The following is an 18,091-nucleotide window of genomic DNA, read 5'->3' as shown; positions in this document are numbered from 1 at the left end:
ATCCCACCCTAACTCCAAATAATAAATAACAGCCCCTATGTAGCATTCAATACTATATAAAATGCATTTGTAGTACATGTAATAGAACTCTCAAGCTTGTGATAAATTTAGAAGGCCGACTCTTTTTCGCTGCCAATCGATCAATCAATCAATCAATCAATCTCAATCTACAAGCATGGCCCGGGTTGCTGTTCAAAAGGCCAATTCTAACCCGGTCACATCATCTAGGCAACAGGTTTTGTGACCTTCTATTTTAGTGATACGTGGCAAAGGTCACTGATGAGGTCTTTCCATTCAGGAGGAAGACGTCAATGAAGATTTCTGGTGTCCCCGCCGTGATATTGCTGGAATATTGCTAAAAACGGCGTAAAACCATACTCAGTTAGTCAGTCAGTCAGTCAATGAAGGACCCTTACAAAAATGATAAGTAGAAATTGCTCGTCATGAAAAGTCTCTGAAATGTTTGAATGTTTAACCGTACATATGTCCATTCGAGAGAGAGAAAGCAAAATTGGACATCTCTTCCATCACATAATATCTTGGCACTGGTTCTCCCTAATAGTAAGAAAGATTTCCCAAATGTTAAAATAAACCGGGCAACAGTTTTCAAGTATTAGTGTTTTCGCAATTCGAAAGTAAAAAACATATAAAAAACTAGTATCTCAAGATCACCCGACGAAAGGACGGCGCACTTCTTTGGTACAACAATATATCTCCGGACTTTTAGGTCGGAGGCCTGAACATGTTCTCAATCTATAAAAGTGAAATATTTATTTATTTATTTATTTATTTATTTATTTATTTATTTATTTATTTATTTATTTATTTATTTATTTATTTTAAAATTGGGGGAATATATCCACTGATCGAAATCAAAACACTGAAACACTGTGGAAAAATAACTATGAAGTAGTTTTCAGGGTTTCAGGTTTCAGGTTGCTCAAATGATCAAGTTAAAAAAATCCAAACAAACACATCTAAGAAATGTAACTCTGCATTCCACCTCCTCTGTCATTACGGAAACTGTTCCCTAAATTTGAAAAGATCCATGCAGTTGTTTTCAAGTAAAATATCTCACAACTGTGTAAGTAAAGCATGAAAAATAGACGTATTCTTTCAAAAAATCCAACCTTTGGAAGCAAGATGTTTTGGGTTTAGAAAGTTTTCACCAAGTTTGAAAATAATCTACGAAATAGTTCATTCGTCATCACTCACCCCTTTCCGTAATCTACAAGCTTGTTTCGGAAATAACACGAGTTGGTCACGAATGCGAAATAGTTGTCAAGTTGTAGGTAGCCCCAAAACAGACAGACGGGCGAAATCCCATGGTACTACAATATACTGTAAAAATATCTTCCTGGGTCTACTCCCATTTGTGAGAACTCCCAGTTGTGAGACTCCCAGTTGTGAGACAGTGGAGAAGGTAAGTAGCAAAGAAAACACACCTTACTCCCCTATCTGATAGAATGGATTAACCCCAGCTAATTAGGGATTAGCTATTTAACTGAATCTTGTGGAGTAAAGTAATTAACCTACTCAGGTAAATGGCTTTAAAAAATAAACACATTGTAGGTAACTTCGTGATCATTTGAAAGAGAAATTAATTTACCTACTCAGATTTACGTGATGACACACAAACATAATTGGGAATAAAAAATCATAATGAAATATTTAATGAACTATACCACGTAACACACTGTAATCTTGCTCAAAGTAACAATATAACCACTAAAATATGAACCCCAAGTGAATTTTGATTTAGATAAATGGACCTAATTATTCTCATGGTATTTTCATCCGAAGCTATGCAACTGAAACTTCATGAGAGGAGGATGATAAAATTTCACTTGGTCAAAGTCTGCGCCATCCATGGAGGTAGTTCTTATACTATTAAGATGCAATGTCCTGCAAGCCCAGTGTGACTCTTTACACAGTTCCAGGATTTCCTACGACTGCGTGAATTCAGGAACTAAGGGGCAACAACCCCAATTAGGTTTTGAAGGAGTGCGCCCGTGAAGGTCCGGGTTAGAATATTGATCTTCAGTAACCCATGCTTGTCGTAAGAGGCGACTAACGGGATCGGCTGGTCAAGCTTGCTGACTTGGTTGACACATGCCATCGTATCCTAATTGCGTAGATCGATGTTCACGCTGTTGATCACTGGATTGTCTGGTCCAGACTCGATTATTTACGGACCGCCATCATATAGCTGGAATATTGCTGAGTGTGGCGTAAAACTAAACTCACTCACTCACTCACTCACCTTTAAAGGAGTCCCCGCTTGAGAGTCTGCAGGGAACGTCTTAAGACCAGCTACCAATTATAAGCCGCTAGAGAAGAAAGAGAGGGAGTCTAAGGCACAAGGATTCCGAGATAAGTTCCGCACGACAAAGCCAAGAGTGAAGGCGAGTGAAACTTGAAAGCTGCTTTACGCGGCAACGGCAATTTTGCAGCTATTCACAGCGAACCAAGAGTGAAGGTATGTTTCCAGTGTGCGAAATAGCCACTGGCCCGCTAGCCCGTAGCTATTAAAAATCCAGTCGGACCAGTAAATCTCCACAGTCACTGGCCCGACTGGCTAGTGAATTTTCATGGAGTCATTTTGTAAATATATCACTATCCGACTTGTTAAGTTATAATACACTTTCAAAACACGCAAGATTATGGCCTGATAAATATGATAATGATGAAATCCGTGTCATGCCGACAATATCTTATACGTATCTATTTGTTTAGTTTCTACATTCAAATTTCGGGCTTGTGAGTTATTTTGTGGGCTAGTAACTTTCAGGCATAGCTATAGACCGACTGGCTAGCAAAATTTGGAAACTGTTTCGAACACTGTATGTTTCCACGAAAATAATTGTCTTCTGATAAGTTGTTTCTAATAAGTCAGTGTCATTACTGTAACTTGAGCACAAGTTATAAACTTGTCTGTCTCACAGTCCCTGAACCACATTATTTCCCCTACAGCCAAGCCCTCTCAGCAATGCCAAAGCCCTAAATGAAGCAAGTCTAGATTTCCTCAGGAATCTCCCAACTCACTTGGGGGCTCCTTTTCAATTTAAATAGGTTTATTTGTTACTATCGAAATTATATATATTCAGGGACAAAGCGTTAGTCTAGTTATATACTCCTGGGCGGAAAATATAACACAAGGTTCAGTAGAGTCAATTTATCTTTTAATTCTTCTCAACTGGAGACAATGCTGACAATGGAAGGGGGTGGGGGTTGGGGGGGGTGGTGACCCGCTCAATAGCGAAGGCAATGAGCACGAATTGACATCAGTCACCACTGACGTTCAGTAACGGTTGATTATTTGGTGTTAAGATGAATGCACGTGAGCAAATGTACTTGCGACTTGCTTAGACAACAGCCTGCTTACTTCTGCCGCATATAGTGACGAATGTGGCAAAGATAGTTTAGAAAATAAAATATGTTATTGTAAGAGGAATTGATTTGTGGCAGGTTATTAGTAACGTTAAAGGTATGCGGAAAATACGAAATGTGATACTTGAATTACTTCTTTAGAAGTTGCAAACTCCCATATATATATTGTGTTTTATGATAAATATCTTTCAGCCAGTAAATACACTATTTTGCGAGATCGGTCATATTGTACATGTATGCAGTATAGCATACAAAATGCACATATACGAAGGTTGCTTCTTGTAAAAGAAACAATCTGTAAATATGTTCAATATTACCTGTTAAAATTTATTAGCTTGACGGGTCGTGTGACGTGATCTTGGCGTGATAGGTCCTCTATACACTATTTATTGTAGCATTACGGAGAGCCAGAAGATGTGACCCAATCGCCTAGGAAGCTAGAGGATGTGACTCACTGGTCAGAAATCAGTGGACAGAGATTTCAATGAATGCATCTTCAGGCCTCTACTAGTTAACAGTGATTGCAGCCTGCCCTCCATGGACAGCGATTTCAATGAATGCATCTTCAGGCCTCTACCAGTTAACAGTGATTGCAGCCTGCCCTCAATGAACAGAAATTTCAATGAATCCATCTTCAGGCCTCTACCTATTAACAGTGAACCCAGCCAGCTTTCTAAGGACAGAGATTCAATTAATCCATCTTTAGGCCTCTACCAATTAACAGTGATTGCAGCCTGCCCTCCGTGGACAAAGTTTCAATGAATCCATCTTCAGGCCTCTACTCATTAACAGTGATTGCAGCCTGCCATCCATGAACAGGGATTTCGATGAATCCATCTTTAGGTCTCTACTAGTTAACAGAGGTCTCTACTAGTTAACAGTGATTGCATCCTGCCCTCCATGGACAGAGATTTCAATGAATGCATCTTCAGACCTCTACAAAGTGACAGTGATTGCAGCCTGCCCTCCATGGACAGGGATTTCAATGAATGCATCTTCAGGCCTCTACTAGTTAACAGTGATTGCAGCCTGCCCTCCATGGACAGGGATTTCAATGAATCCATCTTTAGGCCTCTACCAGTTAACAGTGATTGCAGCCTGCCCTCAATGAACAGAAATTTCAATGAATCCATCTTCAGGCCTCTACCTATTAACAGTGAACCTAGCCAGCTTTCTAAGGACAGAGATTCAATTAAACCATCTTTAGGCCTCTACCAATTAACAGTGATTGCAGCCTGCCCTCAATGAACAGAAGTTTCAATGAATCCATCTTCAGGCCTCTACCAATTAACAGTGATTGCAGCCTGCCCTCCGTGGACAGAAGTTTCAATGAATCCGTCTTCAGGCCTCTACCAATTAACAGTGATTGCAGCCTGCCCTCCGTGGACAGAAGTTTCAATGAATCCATCTTCAGGCCTCTACTCATTAACAGTGATTGCAGCCTGCCATCCATGGACAGGGATTTCAATGAATCCATCTTTAGGCCTCTACTAGTTAACAGTGATTGCATCCTGCCCTCCATGGACAGAGATTTCAATGAATGCATCTTCAGACCTCTACAAAGTGACAGTGATTGCAGCCTGCCCTCCATGGACAGGGATTTCAATGAATGCATCTTTAGGCCTCTACTAGTTAACAGTGATTGCAGCCTGCCCTCCATGGACAGGGATTTCAATGAATGCATCTTCAGGCCTCTACTAGTTAACAGTGATTGCAGCCTGCCCTCCATGGACAGGGATTTCAATGAATGCATCTTCAGGCCTCTACTAGTTAACAGTGATTGCAGCCTGCCCTCCATGGACAGAGATTTCAATGAATGCATCTTCAGGCCTCTACTAGTTAACAGTGATTGCAGCCTGCCCTCCATGGACAGAGATTTCAATGAATGCATCTTCAGGCCTCTACTAGTTAACAGTGATTGCAGCCTGCCCTCCATGGACAGCGATTTCAATGAATGCATCTTCAGGCCTCTACCAGTTAACAGTGATTGCAGCCTGCCCTCAATGAACAGAAATTTCAATGAATCCATCTTCAGGCCTCTACCTATTAACAGTGAACCCAGCCAGCTTTCTAAGGACAGAGATTCAATTAATCCATCTTTAGGCCTCTACCAATTAACAGTGATTGCAGCCTGCCCTCCGTGGACAAAAGTTTCAATGAATCCATCTTCAGGCCTCTACTCATTAACAGTGATTGCAGCCTGCCATCCATGAACAGGGATTTCGATGAATCCATCTTTAGGTCTCTACTAGTTAACAGTGATTGCATCCTGCCCTCCATGGACAGAGATTTCAATGAATGCATCTTCAGACCTCTACAAAGTGACAGTGATTGCAGCCTGCCCTCCATGGACAGGGATTTCAATGAATGCATCTTCAGGCCTCTACTAGTTAACAGTGATTGCAGCCTGCCCTCCATGGACAGGGATTTCAATGAATCCATCTTTAGGCCTCTACCAGTTAACAGTGATTGCAGCCTGCCCTCAATGAACAGAAATTTCAATGAATCCATCTTCAGGCCTCTACCTATTAACAGTGAACCCAGCCAGCTTTCTAAGGACAGAGATTCAATTAAACCATCTTTAGGCCTCTACCAATTAACAGTGATTGCAGCCTGCCCTCAATGAACAGAAGTTTCAATGAATCCATCTTCAGGCCTCTACCAATTAACAGTGATTGCAGCCTGCCCTCCGTGGACAGAAGTTTCAATGAATCCGTCTTCAGGCCTCTACCAATTAACAGTGATTGCAGCCTGCCCTCCGTGGACAGAAGTTTCAATGAATCCATCTTCAGGCCTCTACTCATTAACAGTGATTGCAGCCTGCCATCCATGGACAGGATTTCAATGAATCCATCTTTAGGCCTCTACTAGTTAACAGTGATTGCATCCTGCCCTCCATGGACAGAGATTTCAATGAATGCATCTTCAGACCTCTACAAAGTGACAGTGATTGCAGCCTGCCCTCCATGGACAGGGATTTCAATGAATGCATCTTTAGGCCTCTACTAGTTAACAGTGATTGCAGCCTGCCCTCCATGGACAGGGATTTCAATGAATGCATCTTCAGGCCTCTACTAGTTAACAGTGATTGCAGCCTGCCCTCCATGGACAGGGATTTCAATGAATGCATCTTCAGGCCTCTACTAGTTAACAGTGATTGCAGCCTGCCCTCCATGGACAGAGATTTCAATGAATGCATCTTCAGGCCTCTACTAGTTAACAGTGATTGCAGCCTGCCCTCCATGGACAGATATTTCAATGAATGCATCTTCAGACCTCTACTTGTTGACAGTGATTGCAGCCTGCCCTCCATGGACAGGGATTTCAATGAATGCATCTTCAGGCCTCTACCAATTAACAGTGATTGCAGCCTGCCCTCCATGGACAGAGATTTCAATGAATGCATCTTCAGACCTCTACCAAGTGACAGTGAATGCAGCCTGCCCTCCATGGACAGGGATTTCAATGAATGCATCTTCAGGCCTCTACTAGTTAACAGTGATTGCAGCCTGCCCTCCATGGACAGGGATTTCAATGAATGCATCTTCAGGCCTCTACTAGTTAACAGTGATTGCAGCCTGCCCTCCATGGACAGGGATTTCAATGAATGCATCTTCAGGCCTCTACTAGTTAACAGTGATTGCAGCCTGCCCTCCATGGACAGAGATTTCAATGAATGCATCTTCAGGCCTCTACTAGTTAACAGTGATTGCAGCCTGCCCTCAGTGGACAGGGATTTCAATGAATGCATCTTCAGTCCTCTACTAGTTAACAGTGATTGCAGCCTGCCCTCCATGGACAGAGATTTCAATGAATGCATCTTCAGGCCTCTACTAGTTAACAGTGATTGCAGCCTGCCCTCCATGGACAGAGATTTCAATGAATGCATCTTCAGGCCTCTACTAGTTAACAGTGATTGCAGCCTGCCCTCCATGGACAGAGATTTCAATGAATGCATCTTCAGGCCTCTACTAGTTAACAGTGATTGCAGCCTGCCCTCCATGGACAGAGATTTCAATGAATGCATCTTCAGGCCTCTACTAGTTAACAGTGATTGCAGCCTGCCCTCCATGGACAGAGATTTCAATGAATGCATCTTCAGGCCTCTACTAGTTAACAGTGATTGCAGCCTGCCCTCTATGGACAGAGATTTCAATGAATGCATCTTCAGGCCTCTACTAGTTAACAGTGATTGCAGCCTGCCCTCCATGGACAGCGATTTCAATGAATGCATCTTCAGGCCTCTACTAGTTAACAGTGATTGCAGCCTGCCCTCAGTGGACAGGGATTTCAATGAATGCATCTTCAGGCCTCTACTAGTTAACAGTGATTGCAGCCTGCCCTCCATGGACAGAGATTTCAATGAATGCATCTTCAGGCCTCTACTAGTTAACAGTGATTGCAGCGTGCCCTCCATGGACAGAGATTTCAATGAATGCATCTTCAGGCCTCTACCAATTAACAGTGATTGCAGCCTGCCCTCCATGGACAGAGATTTCAATGAATGCATCTTCAGGCCTCTACCAATTAACAGTGATTGCAGCCTGCCCTCCGTGGACAGAGATGTCAGAGAGATTCAAATCCACAAACTTGCTTTTGTTTTAAACTTACTTAACGTATCTCGTGTTTCCCACCGAGTGTTTTCTCGGACGATCTATTTGGCTTTATAAATTCATTGCAGTTTTATTAAGAAATACAGTTCGCTCTACCACCATGTATAGTGTAATGAAACACACTTTCGCCCTGAACTATTATGACGTTAAAGCACTCGGACGCAAGCGTCCTCGTGCTTTAACTATAATAGTTCAGGGCAAAACTGTGTTTCATTACACTATACATGGTGGTAGAGCGAACTGTATTTCTTTTCTAAGATGCCAAATTTAATAATTTCTAAGGATAATTACGATTAATTTAAGGCAGAAAACAAACGACGGTGTCGGTGACCTAAATCAAGAATCCTCGCACAGGGCTAACTGGCGCGCTGTTCTATTGATGTGTCTTCCCTTCCCCCCCGTTAAGACGAACGTCACCAGAAAAAAACGAATGATAAACAGTTTGATGACGGTTTACGTTCGGATTAAATATCTTCTCTAAATTATTTTACATCTGTGATTAACGTAAACCATTTGAACGTCGCATTTCTACTACCAACGTATGTTTAGATCAGTACATCCAGACGATGCTGAGTAGTCAAGCGACTTTCCGCGATTGCATTGTGGGAATGTAAACATTGCGAACGTTACCGTGTCGCTGAAAACTTGTGAGTCGAATTGACACATTTAAAACGTCAGAAAACATAACCGTATTGTTTCCACCAGTCATGTTAGGTGAGTGAAGCAACTGCAAACCAAGAAACGGGATGCAACGCAGTAGTTTACTGTAGGAGGCTGTACGAGGCGATGACAACTGACATGCATCGTGACGTCGCTTACATTGTGATGTAATGTAAAATGGTTCGATTACGAGGGGGCACACTAGAATGGCGCAGTGACGGGATAACGTCATTCAATTGTTACGTCATCAAAAAATTATACCTTTATTTAGGGGATAACTGTACTGTGTTTGCAAATTGGCGACGCGCAAGCGGAGCCGATATAACGTTTAATATAACGTTAAATTTGCGGCTATATAACCACCGGTATACGTCCCCAATTCGTCAAACACAGTACAGTTATCCCCATTCTAATTCAACTCGTTTTACGCTGTTTTTTCGTGAAAGAAATTCATTATTTAAACCAGGTCAAAGTTCCTCTAGGTCAAAGGTTAATCATATCACTCCTTGAACTTACACCATCGCCAGAAAAAGTAGTTCCCTTTTCAAACTACACACGTTTATTATGTGCACACAGACTAAATCTGACAATGATGAATAGATCATAGTATTATAGATAAAATGGAAGGAATTATGATGAAACCGCCCTCTAGTTACAGAAACGAGCGGCCCGCTGATTCCTTAACTACGGGTCATTATCAGTTCTGTTGTCAAACAGTGTTGGGTCAACAGCCCGTTGCGAGTAAGTTGTTTGAATTAAATTTATGATACTATTTTGTCGTTTTTAACACAACTGGATAGGGCAGTTAATTGACCTATGGCTTCTGCAAATGACAATGTCCTGCAAAGCAGCGTTACCCCAAAAGTGTAGGGATACATTTAAAGGTTTTGGTGAATCGGTTTTCAAATTGCGACCGTATATGCTGATTATACGGTCGGAAATTTATAGCATTGACCAATCAGAACTCGTGTTACATACTAAGTTGAATTAGAATGTCTGATAATGTATATTTTTCGATTGTTCTAACCCCTAGGCATCTTAGAATATCCATTTGTATGTGAGAAATATTTTTAAGTGATTTAAATAGCTATTTGTTTTAAAACAATATAAACTTATATATAACTGATTAGCTGTAACTTTAATTATTGTGCTTAATTATTAAACTTAATTTCAGTGGGGATATATTAGTCTGTATTTTTTCAACTTTAAAACAGTATTTAGAAATATACATTTGGAAATGAAAACTGAGAATGATTACGTTAGAATATATAGAATGTTCAAGAATTCTTCTTCTTCTTCTTAGTATTATTATCAAAGAGGTTTATTTTTTTTATGAAAACACGAGCCCCCTTTGGGCTTGTTCTATATCTGGAAAGACACGAGTTGGTCACGATTGAATCCGATATAAACGTCTAAACACCCGTGAACTTTCCACATCGGCCGATGAAAATGAGCAGTATCGATTAAATACTGTTGTAGGGCTCGCGAAAATCAAGATTGGGATAATGTTTTCTTTTCTGATGAAAGTTCTATCTTTTTTTCCGAACTGTGTGAAAATTTGGACAAAAAATACCTTGAAACCTATCCACCAACGCCAGAAACATAGCCCAAAGTTTCACATGTGGCGTGGGATATCATCACGTGGAGTGACGCCGTTGTGTATTGTCACTGGAAATTTGACGAAGGAACGATATGTTGACATCTTAAATGGTCACCTCCTTCCAACGGCCCGAACACTGTATGACGATAACTGGATTTTCCAGCATGATAACAACCCAAAACACACTGCAGGCTACACAAAACAGTGGTTGTCGGACGAAAATGTTCAAGTTTTAGACTGGCCCAGCTACAGCCCAGATCTTAACCCTATTGAGAATGTATGGGGACTAATGAAGGACAGAGTAAACCAAAAAGGACTTAGACATATGAAGAAAGAAGTGGTCGAATATTGGGATGCGCTGTCACACGTTTTCCTACAAACTTTGATCGGTAGTGTACCTAGGCGCATTCAGTCGTGTATTGCAGGGCAAGGAGGTCTGACAAAGTACTGAAAAGACACTTAGACTGTAAGAGAATCACATCTCAACATATTCATTTATGTAAAACTTCCCCGAGTTCAAGTGATGTAATATGTCACAATTGACGATTAAGTGAAAATATCAAAACATGACTTTGCACTACACCTCTCCTATAGATAAGGAGAGTGATCCCCAAATTTGATCCCCAAACAAGCATTTATGTTCAAATTCTTAAATAGCTGTAATTCCTGAAAATTGGTCCTCAGCAACCCCTGCTTGTCGTGAGAGGCAACTAGAGGAAGTTGGGTGGTCAGACTCGCTGATTTGTTTGACGCAGGTATTCGTGTCAGAACTGCGCAGATGATGTCAATCATGGGAACGTCTGGTCCAGGCAGCAATAGCTGAAGCGTAGCTTGGTTGGATGACTTGTTGTTTAACTCATGTTGTTCGGCAAGCATTGGTAGTATGCAAGGTTGATAATTTTTAATAATGCGAGATCCATATCCAAAATGATATGTTGATTCAAACGTCTAATAGAATGTTGTTTATCGTAACTGTCAAAGACCAGGGCCCCGTTTCACAAAGCTCTCGTAAATCTAAGATCTCGTAACACCTACGATATATCTTACGATACCACGCCAAGCCTACGAGAGTTTCGTGAAACGCCCATAAAATCGTAAGAATGTGCTACGAGAAACGTTACGAGGTGGCAAACTGTGTTCTTCTTCCCAAGTTAACAACAAAGATGTTTACATCCTGTCTCCCCGAAATCATCACATGTACCGAAATGCTGTTCATTGTATGTTCGGTGTCATCTCTCCAATTAAGCACGAGGTTGGCGATGTGCTCCGTGCTTCGTTTCGTGATAACTGCATGAGTCGCTTCTTGCAAAATGTCGCTTCTCGTGGTATTCTTTCATCGGTAGAGAGCTGGGGATACACTCGCAACGTCATGGGAAACTTCTCTGTATCTGCATACTGAAAGCTTACCAGACAAAACAACCTAAGTCACCTTTTGCAGCTTTTCAGGAGAGGCAAAAATCAATTTTAATTACACTATCTGATGGAATATAATGACCACCAAACCTTAACTTCATTATGTTGGACATGGATTACATCAGAAACTTTCGCTGAACAAGAAACGGGGAAAAATCATTGTAAAACCAAGTCCGTACTAAACAAAACCAACTGTCAATGACAAACTCCCGAGCAAAACAACCTAAGTCATGATCTTTTCCTGTTAGCTGGTAGTAAGTTTAACTGTTAGTCCTCAGGAGCAGAGAGGCTGTGTAATAGTCTGTTTCACGGGCCATGAACCGTATCATTTCTCCATCTGTCCCGCCCTTTCTGCAATGCTAAAGCCGTAACTGAAGCAAGTCTACATATCCTCAAGGTCAGGATCTCCCTTCTCACTGGGGCTCCTTTTCATTTTATAAGGAATTGTTTGTTTCTGTCAAAATAATATAAAGTCCGAGCGTTAGTCTAATGGAGATGGGTTATGCCGGCGTTCAGCTGTCGTTTGATTACACCGCGATCTACGGTTCCTGCAGTCCGTGAATGGTGAGACAGGTTACATCTGTTTCAGTGAGTGAATTTAGTTTTACGCCGCACTTAGCAATATTCCAACTTTATGGAAACGGTCCTTAAATAATCCAGCCTGGACCAGACAATCCAGTGACCAACTGCGTGAGCATCGATCTACGCTACTGGGATACGATGACATGTGTCAACCAAGTCAGCGAGCCTGAGCACCCGATCCCGTTAGTCGCCTCTTACGACAAGCATGGGTTATAGGAGATCAATTCTAACACCGATCTTTAGGGGTCGGTTGCATCTGGTAACACCAATCCAACAGACCGACAGGTTACTACCAGACGGAAGATAAAGGAATGCGATGAAGCCGAAATGCATCGTCCCATCGGCGTTATATCAGCCTTACAGTGACCAGAGGAACATCTTAACACCTTCAACAGAACATCTGTCGCCATAAATATCGTCACATCTAATTAATTCCACAATATATAAACATCTTAATTTTATCAAAGATTGAAGATTACTGAAAGTTCACGTTGATTAAATCCTTCAACACGATGCTATCTTTAGTAAGTGTCTCGAAGGTATAATTAATTTTGCCATAAACGTAAATGAGTCCCTTACTGACATGGCATATAGTGTAAACTCATGTCTTATATATGTGTAGCTGAACATTATTTGAAAACATTTTCATTTAAATTAAATGTACCCGAAGGAAATACATCGACATATGAGGTTGGGTCCATTGACAAGTGCGCAGTTATCCAGGGCCCGGCGTATGACGTCATATCCATTCTTCTTCGTACTGGAACCAACACGAAGCCAGACAGAACACAATAGCACAGAAAACGGTGAGTACATGCAGTGCTTCTGTAGCAGAAACTGGATCCACGCATCTGTGATAAAAGTATCTCTTTGGACCAATACATGGAGCCTTGTGGCAAAATATTTTGTTTGTCGTTTTAACGCGGAATGACATGAAGCGTTGTGGAAAGATATACTATCCAAAAATAGAAAAGCATAGGCGTCTTGTATTTTTTAAAATCAATCACTTACCTATTGTGTTCAAACAATCGTCAAAATATGTAACGAAAGTGTTGATAACATGATTTTACACCATTGCACAAGTAAAAATTCGACTTTACCTGAAAATGTTGATATTGATGAGATTTCTTACAAGGATTAAAAGGCATCACCACACCGCAACAGAAATCACCTTCCAGTTGAAATTGTGCAGCAAAGAGCATACACTGTCTGGCTATAAAAATCCAGATTACTTTCGGAAATCGGCATTTGTTTTGAAGGAGTTTCAAGGTCAAATCACTACGCATCATCGCCATCGAAAGAACGCACGCTGGAGATCACCAATCTTCTGTTGCCAGGCGTCTGAATGTTAGTCTGAGTACGATATCACGGCTTACAGCTCGTTACAACCAAACAGGTATAACAAATGACCCTCCCAGTACAGGCAGACCTCGAGTCACCACTGCAGCCCAAGATCGGTACATCCGGGTACTACATTTGCGTGATCGTACTGCCACGGGTGAGAGCAAAGCATCCAGGGTGTCTGGACTTTGGAGGATATTCGGTCAAACTGTACGGAACAGGTTGAGAGAGATTGGGCTGAGAGCCAGGAGATCCGACGTCGGGCCCGTGCTATGTCGTCACCATGGCGCTCAGCGTCTCCGTTATCTAAAATTATCCACTTGGTTGTATAGACATTTCCTTTTTCTAAACTGATGCAAAAATTCATTCTATAAAGTCTATTTGTGGACGAGTTATACATGTTCGAAAATACAACATTTTCGCAACAGACTTCTGGGTTATGCGTTTCTTTTTTTAATACTATATTTTGTTTGTCATTTAACGCCGAATGACATGGAGTGCGGTAAGATATTTGCTTTGTCGTTTAACCCCTAATGACATGGGACATTGTGGTAAGATATTTTGTTTGTCGTTTGAGGCCAAATGACATGGAGTGCAGTAAGGTTTTTTGATTGTCGTTTAACCCCCAAATGACATGGGGCTTTGTAGTAAGATACTTTGTCTGTCGCTTAACGGTTAATCGCGTGACCTACCGTGAAGATCCGGTTTGGAATTGGTCTTCAGTAACCCATGCTTGGCGTAGGAGGCGACTAACGGGATCGGATGGACAGGCTGGCTGACTTGGTTGACACATGTCATCGTATCCCATTTGCATAGATCGGTGCTGTTGATCACTGGATTGTCTAGTCTGGACTCGATTATTTAGACTGCCGCCATATAGCTGGGATATTGCCGTGTGCGTCGTTAAACAATAAACGAAAACATATTATGAATTGTGTTATTGTCTGGTCCAGACTGAATTAATTACCAGCTGCTGTCACAAAACTTACAGGTTGATAACACACACAACCATGGCGACTATGCTTGTCGTAAGAGGCGACTAACGGGATCGGGTGGTCAGGCTCGCTGACGTGGTTGACACATGTCATCTGTTCCCAATTACGCAGATCGATGCTGATGCTGTTGATCACTGGATTGTCTGGCCCAGACTCGATTCTTTACAGACCGCCGCCATATAGCTGGGATATTGCAGAGTGCGGTGTAAAACTAAACTCACTCACTCACTCACTCACACACAACCGTGATTGATGTTTGTTTATCATTCCCAGATCACCGCAGTGAATGACAACTTCTGATTTCTCAACTTTGTTCTAGACAACGAAAATGGCGTCAATTTCTCATCTGGCAACTACATTCTTCACAGTCGTTGCCCTGGCGTCGCTGGTCGTGTTTATATTAGTGTTTCAAGGTAAGATGTTGAAACTTTCAGTGTTGCTCTCTGGATTTGGTTTGGTTGTTGTTTAATGCCGCACTCAGCAATATTTCAGCGATATGACGGCGGTTAGTAAATAATCGCGTCTGGACGAGGCAACCCCATGATGAACAGCATGACAATCGATGTATGCCATGTGTCAACCAAGTCAGCGAGCCTGACCACCCGATCCCGTGGGTTGCTGAAGATCAATTCTAACACGGATCTTCACAGGTAGCTCTGGAAATTGCTCATCTATTTTCACGATGTGACTCACCTTTGAAGATCCGGGTTATAATTGGTCTTCAGCAACCCAGGCTTGTCGTCAGAGGCGACGTGCTCAATGACTTGGTTGATGCATGTCATCGTATTGCAATTACTAGATTGTTGCTCATGATGTCAATCACCTGCTTAAGGTCAAGTCTGGTCAAGTTTTTATTACTGGTCTTTGTCCATTAGTAATATACTTGTGCCCATTTATCTAACACTTGAATCACGACGGGATTCAAACCGAAACATGAGTCTCATTAACCTATTCAGACAATGACCTACAGCCGATCCGAATTTTCTCGTGTGAAAGTGAAAATAGACATCACAAACAACTATGGTTACACTGAATTCCAATTTTTGTTCCATAAGAAAATGGTATTTACAAATGAATTTTAATTTTAAACTTCAATAACATCGTATTTCTATATTGTTTGGCGACGTGTAGGCAGCATCACCTTAACAAAGACGTCACAGACTGCCCCAGTTTGATGAGGTCGTAAAATGATTCACAATGCATCTGGCTTACTGGTTACACCTGTTATGTGTTTTTCTGTGCTTATTCAGTGTATTTCTGTAACGCACAATGTGATTGATATAATATCAATTTCGTACCAGACCGCCAAACTTTTCTAGCGGCAGAGCCTCGTTTTGAGATTTCCACGATTTCCAAGTTTCCGTTTGTCAGAACTCTCTGTACGACAGAGCACGCTGCACGACGTGTTTGCAAGGATTAGAAGGAGCGTAGTGTTGCTATATACAAGTGCTTAGATGTATCAGATAATACTGATTAATATTTATGTATCCAGTTAAATGAATTGGTCTCAAAATTCTGGAGTGGTTATTGTACTAAGTTGCGCAATAGGACGTAACCCAGTTAACAGGAATGGAGACTGTTGTATAATCAATGTTTTGACTTGTGTTTTTCAAATGTGTTTTTCAACTGATGCGCCGCGATAACACGTTACTGTTCTAACTTTAAAACTGATTACAGGTAGAATGATATATTTCTTGTAAGGCCAGTAAAAGGGCTTTGCATGTTTGCTTCAGATGATCTGTCGGTGACGTCCTCCGTGTCAACGAAGGCAAGTTAAAGGGACTTGAGTGTTGTTTTTTTATTGTTATTATTTTGTTTTGTTTTTTGTTTTTTTTGTTTTGTTTCGCTTTTGTTTCAATTTTGTTTTGTTTTGTTTGTTTTTTGGTTTTGGGGTTTGTTTTTGGTTGGTGGGGGGTTGTTGTTGTTATCTTTAGATTGATATGGACTCCTGAAGATCCGGGTTAGAATTGATCTTCAGTAACCCATGCTTGTCGTAAGGCCCGACTAACGGGATCGGGTGGTCAAGCTCGCTGACTTGGTTCACACATCGTATCCTAATTGCGTAGATCGATGCTCATGATGTTAATCACTGTATTGTCTGGTCCAGACTCGATTATTTACAGACCGCTGCTATATATCTGGAATATTGCTGAGTACGGCGTTAAAGAACGAACCAACAAAACATAAGACACATCTAACACAAAATGCAATAGTCTTACAGTATACGTGCTTCATACAGGTAACATGCTTCCAAAACACATTCTTCTTGACATAGATTTTGTTTTCTCAGAAGGTAGGAACTTTAAAATAATTTCATGCGCCACAACTAAGATATCGAGTGTAAACAACCAACCAAGCATAAGGACTACAGCCTTTGTGTCGTTGTTTAACGTCACACACAGGGTTGCCCAACCTGGACCTCCTTTCACAAAGCACTAAGGCGACCGTAAGTCAATTAGGTAACCTTAGTGTAATGTTAAAGAATGGGAGGTAAGGTTAACATTAGTAAAGGTTGCTTGGTGAAAGGAGCCCCAGTATGATAGATGTCTGCAAGTAATAGAGTCCTGGCCAAAAAGAAGCACCAAATTTCGTTATCACCAAGATGATACACAATCAGCACAATCACCTGATCGGGCGGTGAGGCTTGACGAACTGGTTGATGTCCCCTTATCCCGCTTCTGTGGGTCGATACTCATGATCACTGGATTGTCTGGTTCAGACTACAGAATGCTGTTCGGAACTTGAACATAGTAAAAACAAAACACAAGAAAGCATACGTTCAAAAAAAAATTCTGATATCACTAATATCTAATCAGTATATGTTTTCTCGTTTACAGGACAGAGTAGATCTCGCTCGGTGGCAAAGTATGGATGACCTTCAACTGGAACATGCGGTCCGTGTTGCACGTGTTAAAAGCGTTTGCAAGAAGCATTCATTTAAGCCGTGGTACAACTTGGTATACACTGTTGATCCAGTTAGTGCGGTTGCGTTTTGTGAAATCCCTAAAGTTGGCTCTAGCACGTTGCAAAGACTTATTTATTGGTTGCACTCAAATCAGTCTGAGTCGTCTCCATTTTCAATCAACGGGAACGCCATCCACTACGTCGCTGGGATGAGACAACGTTTCCGAAGAGTACAGGACCTGTCTCCTTACAAAACGTTTATGTTCGTTCGAGATCCTTACGAAAGACTTTTTTCAGCGTTTATTGACAGACTGTACATTCCTTCCTACGAAAAAGGTAGTTTTGCGCAGCGAACAATCGATCGCGTGAGGACAAACTCTGACACAGAAGCTGAAAAATGCGGATCTTCCGTCACATTCACAGATGCCGTTCTCTATATGATTCTCTCCTACAATATACCCGACATGAGTGAATGGCACTTCTCTCCACAGAGACATTTCTGTCGTCCGTGCGACATCAACTACAATGTCATCGGCAAAATGGAGACTTTTACCCGAGATGTGAGATACATTTTACGAAAGTTTGGCATGAAA

This window comes from Haliotis rubra, unplaced genomic scaffold, assembly GCF_003918875.1.
Source record: "Haliotis rubra isolate DU_JTF1 unplaced genomic scaffold, ASM391887v1 Scf242, whole genome shotgun sequence".
Lineage (NCBI taxonomy): Eukaryota > Metazoa > Mollusca > Gastropoda > Lepetellida > Haliotidae > Haliotis > Haliotis rubra.
This window is presented reverse-complemented; position numbering follows the sequence as displayed.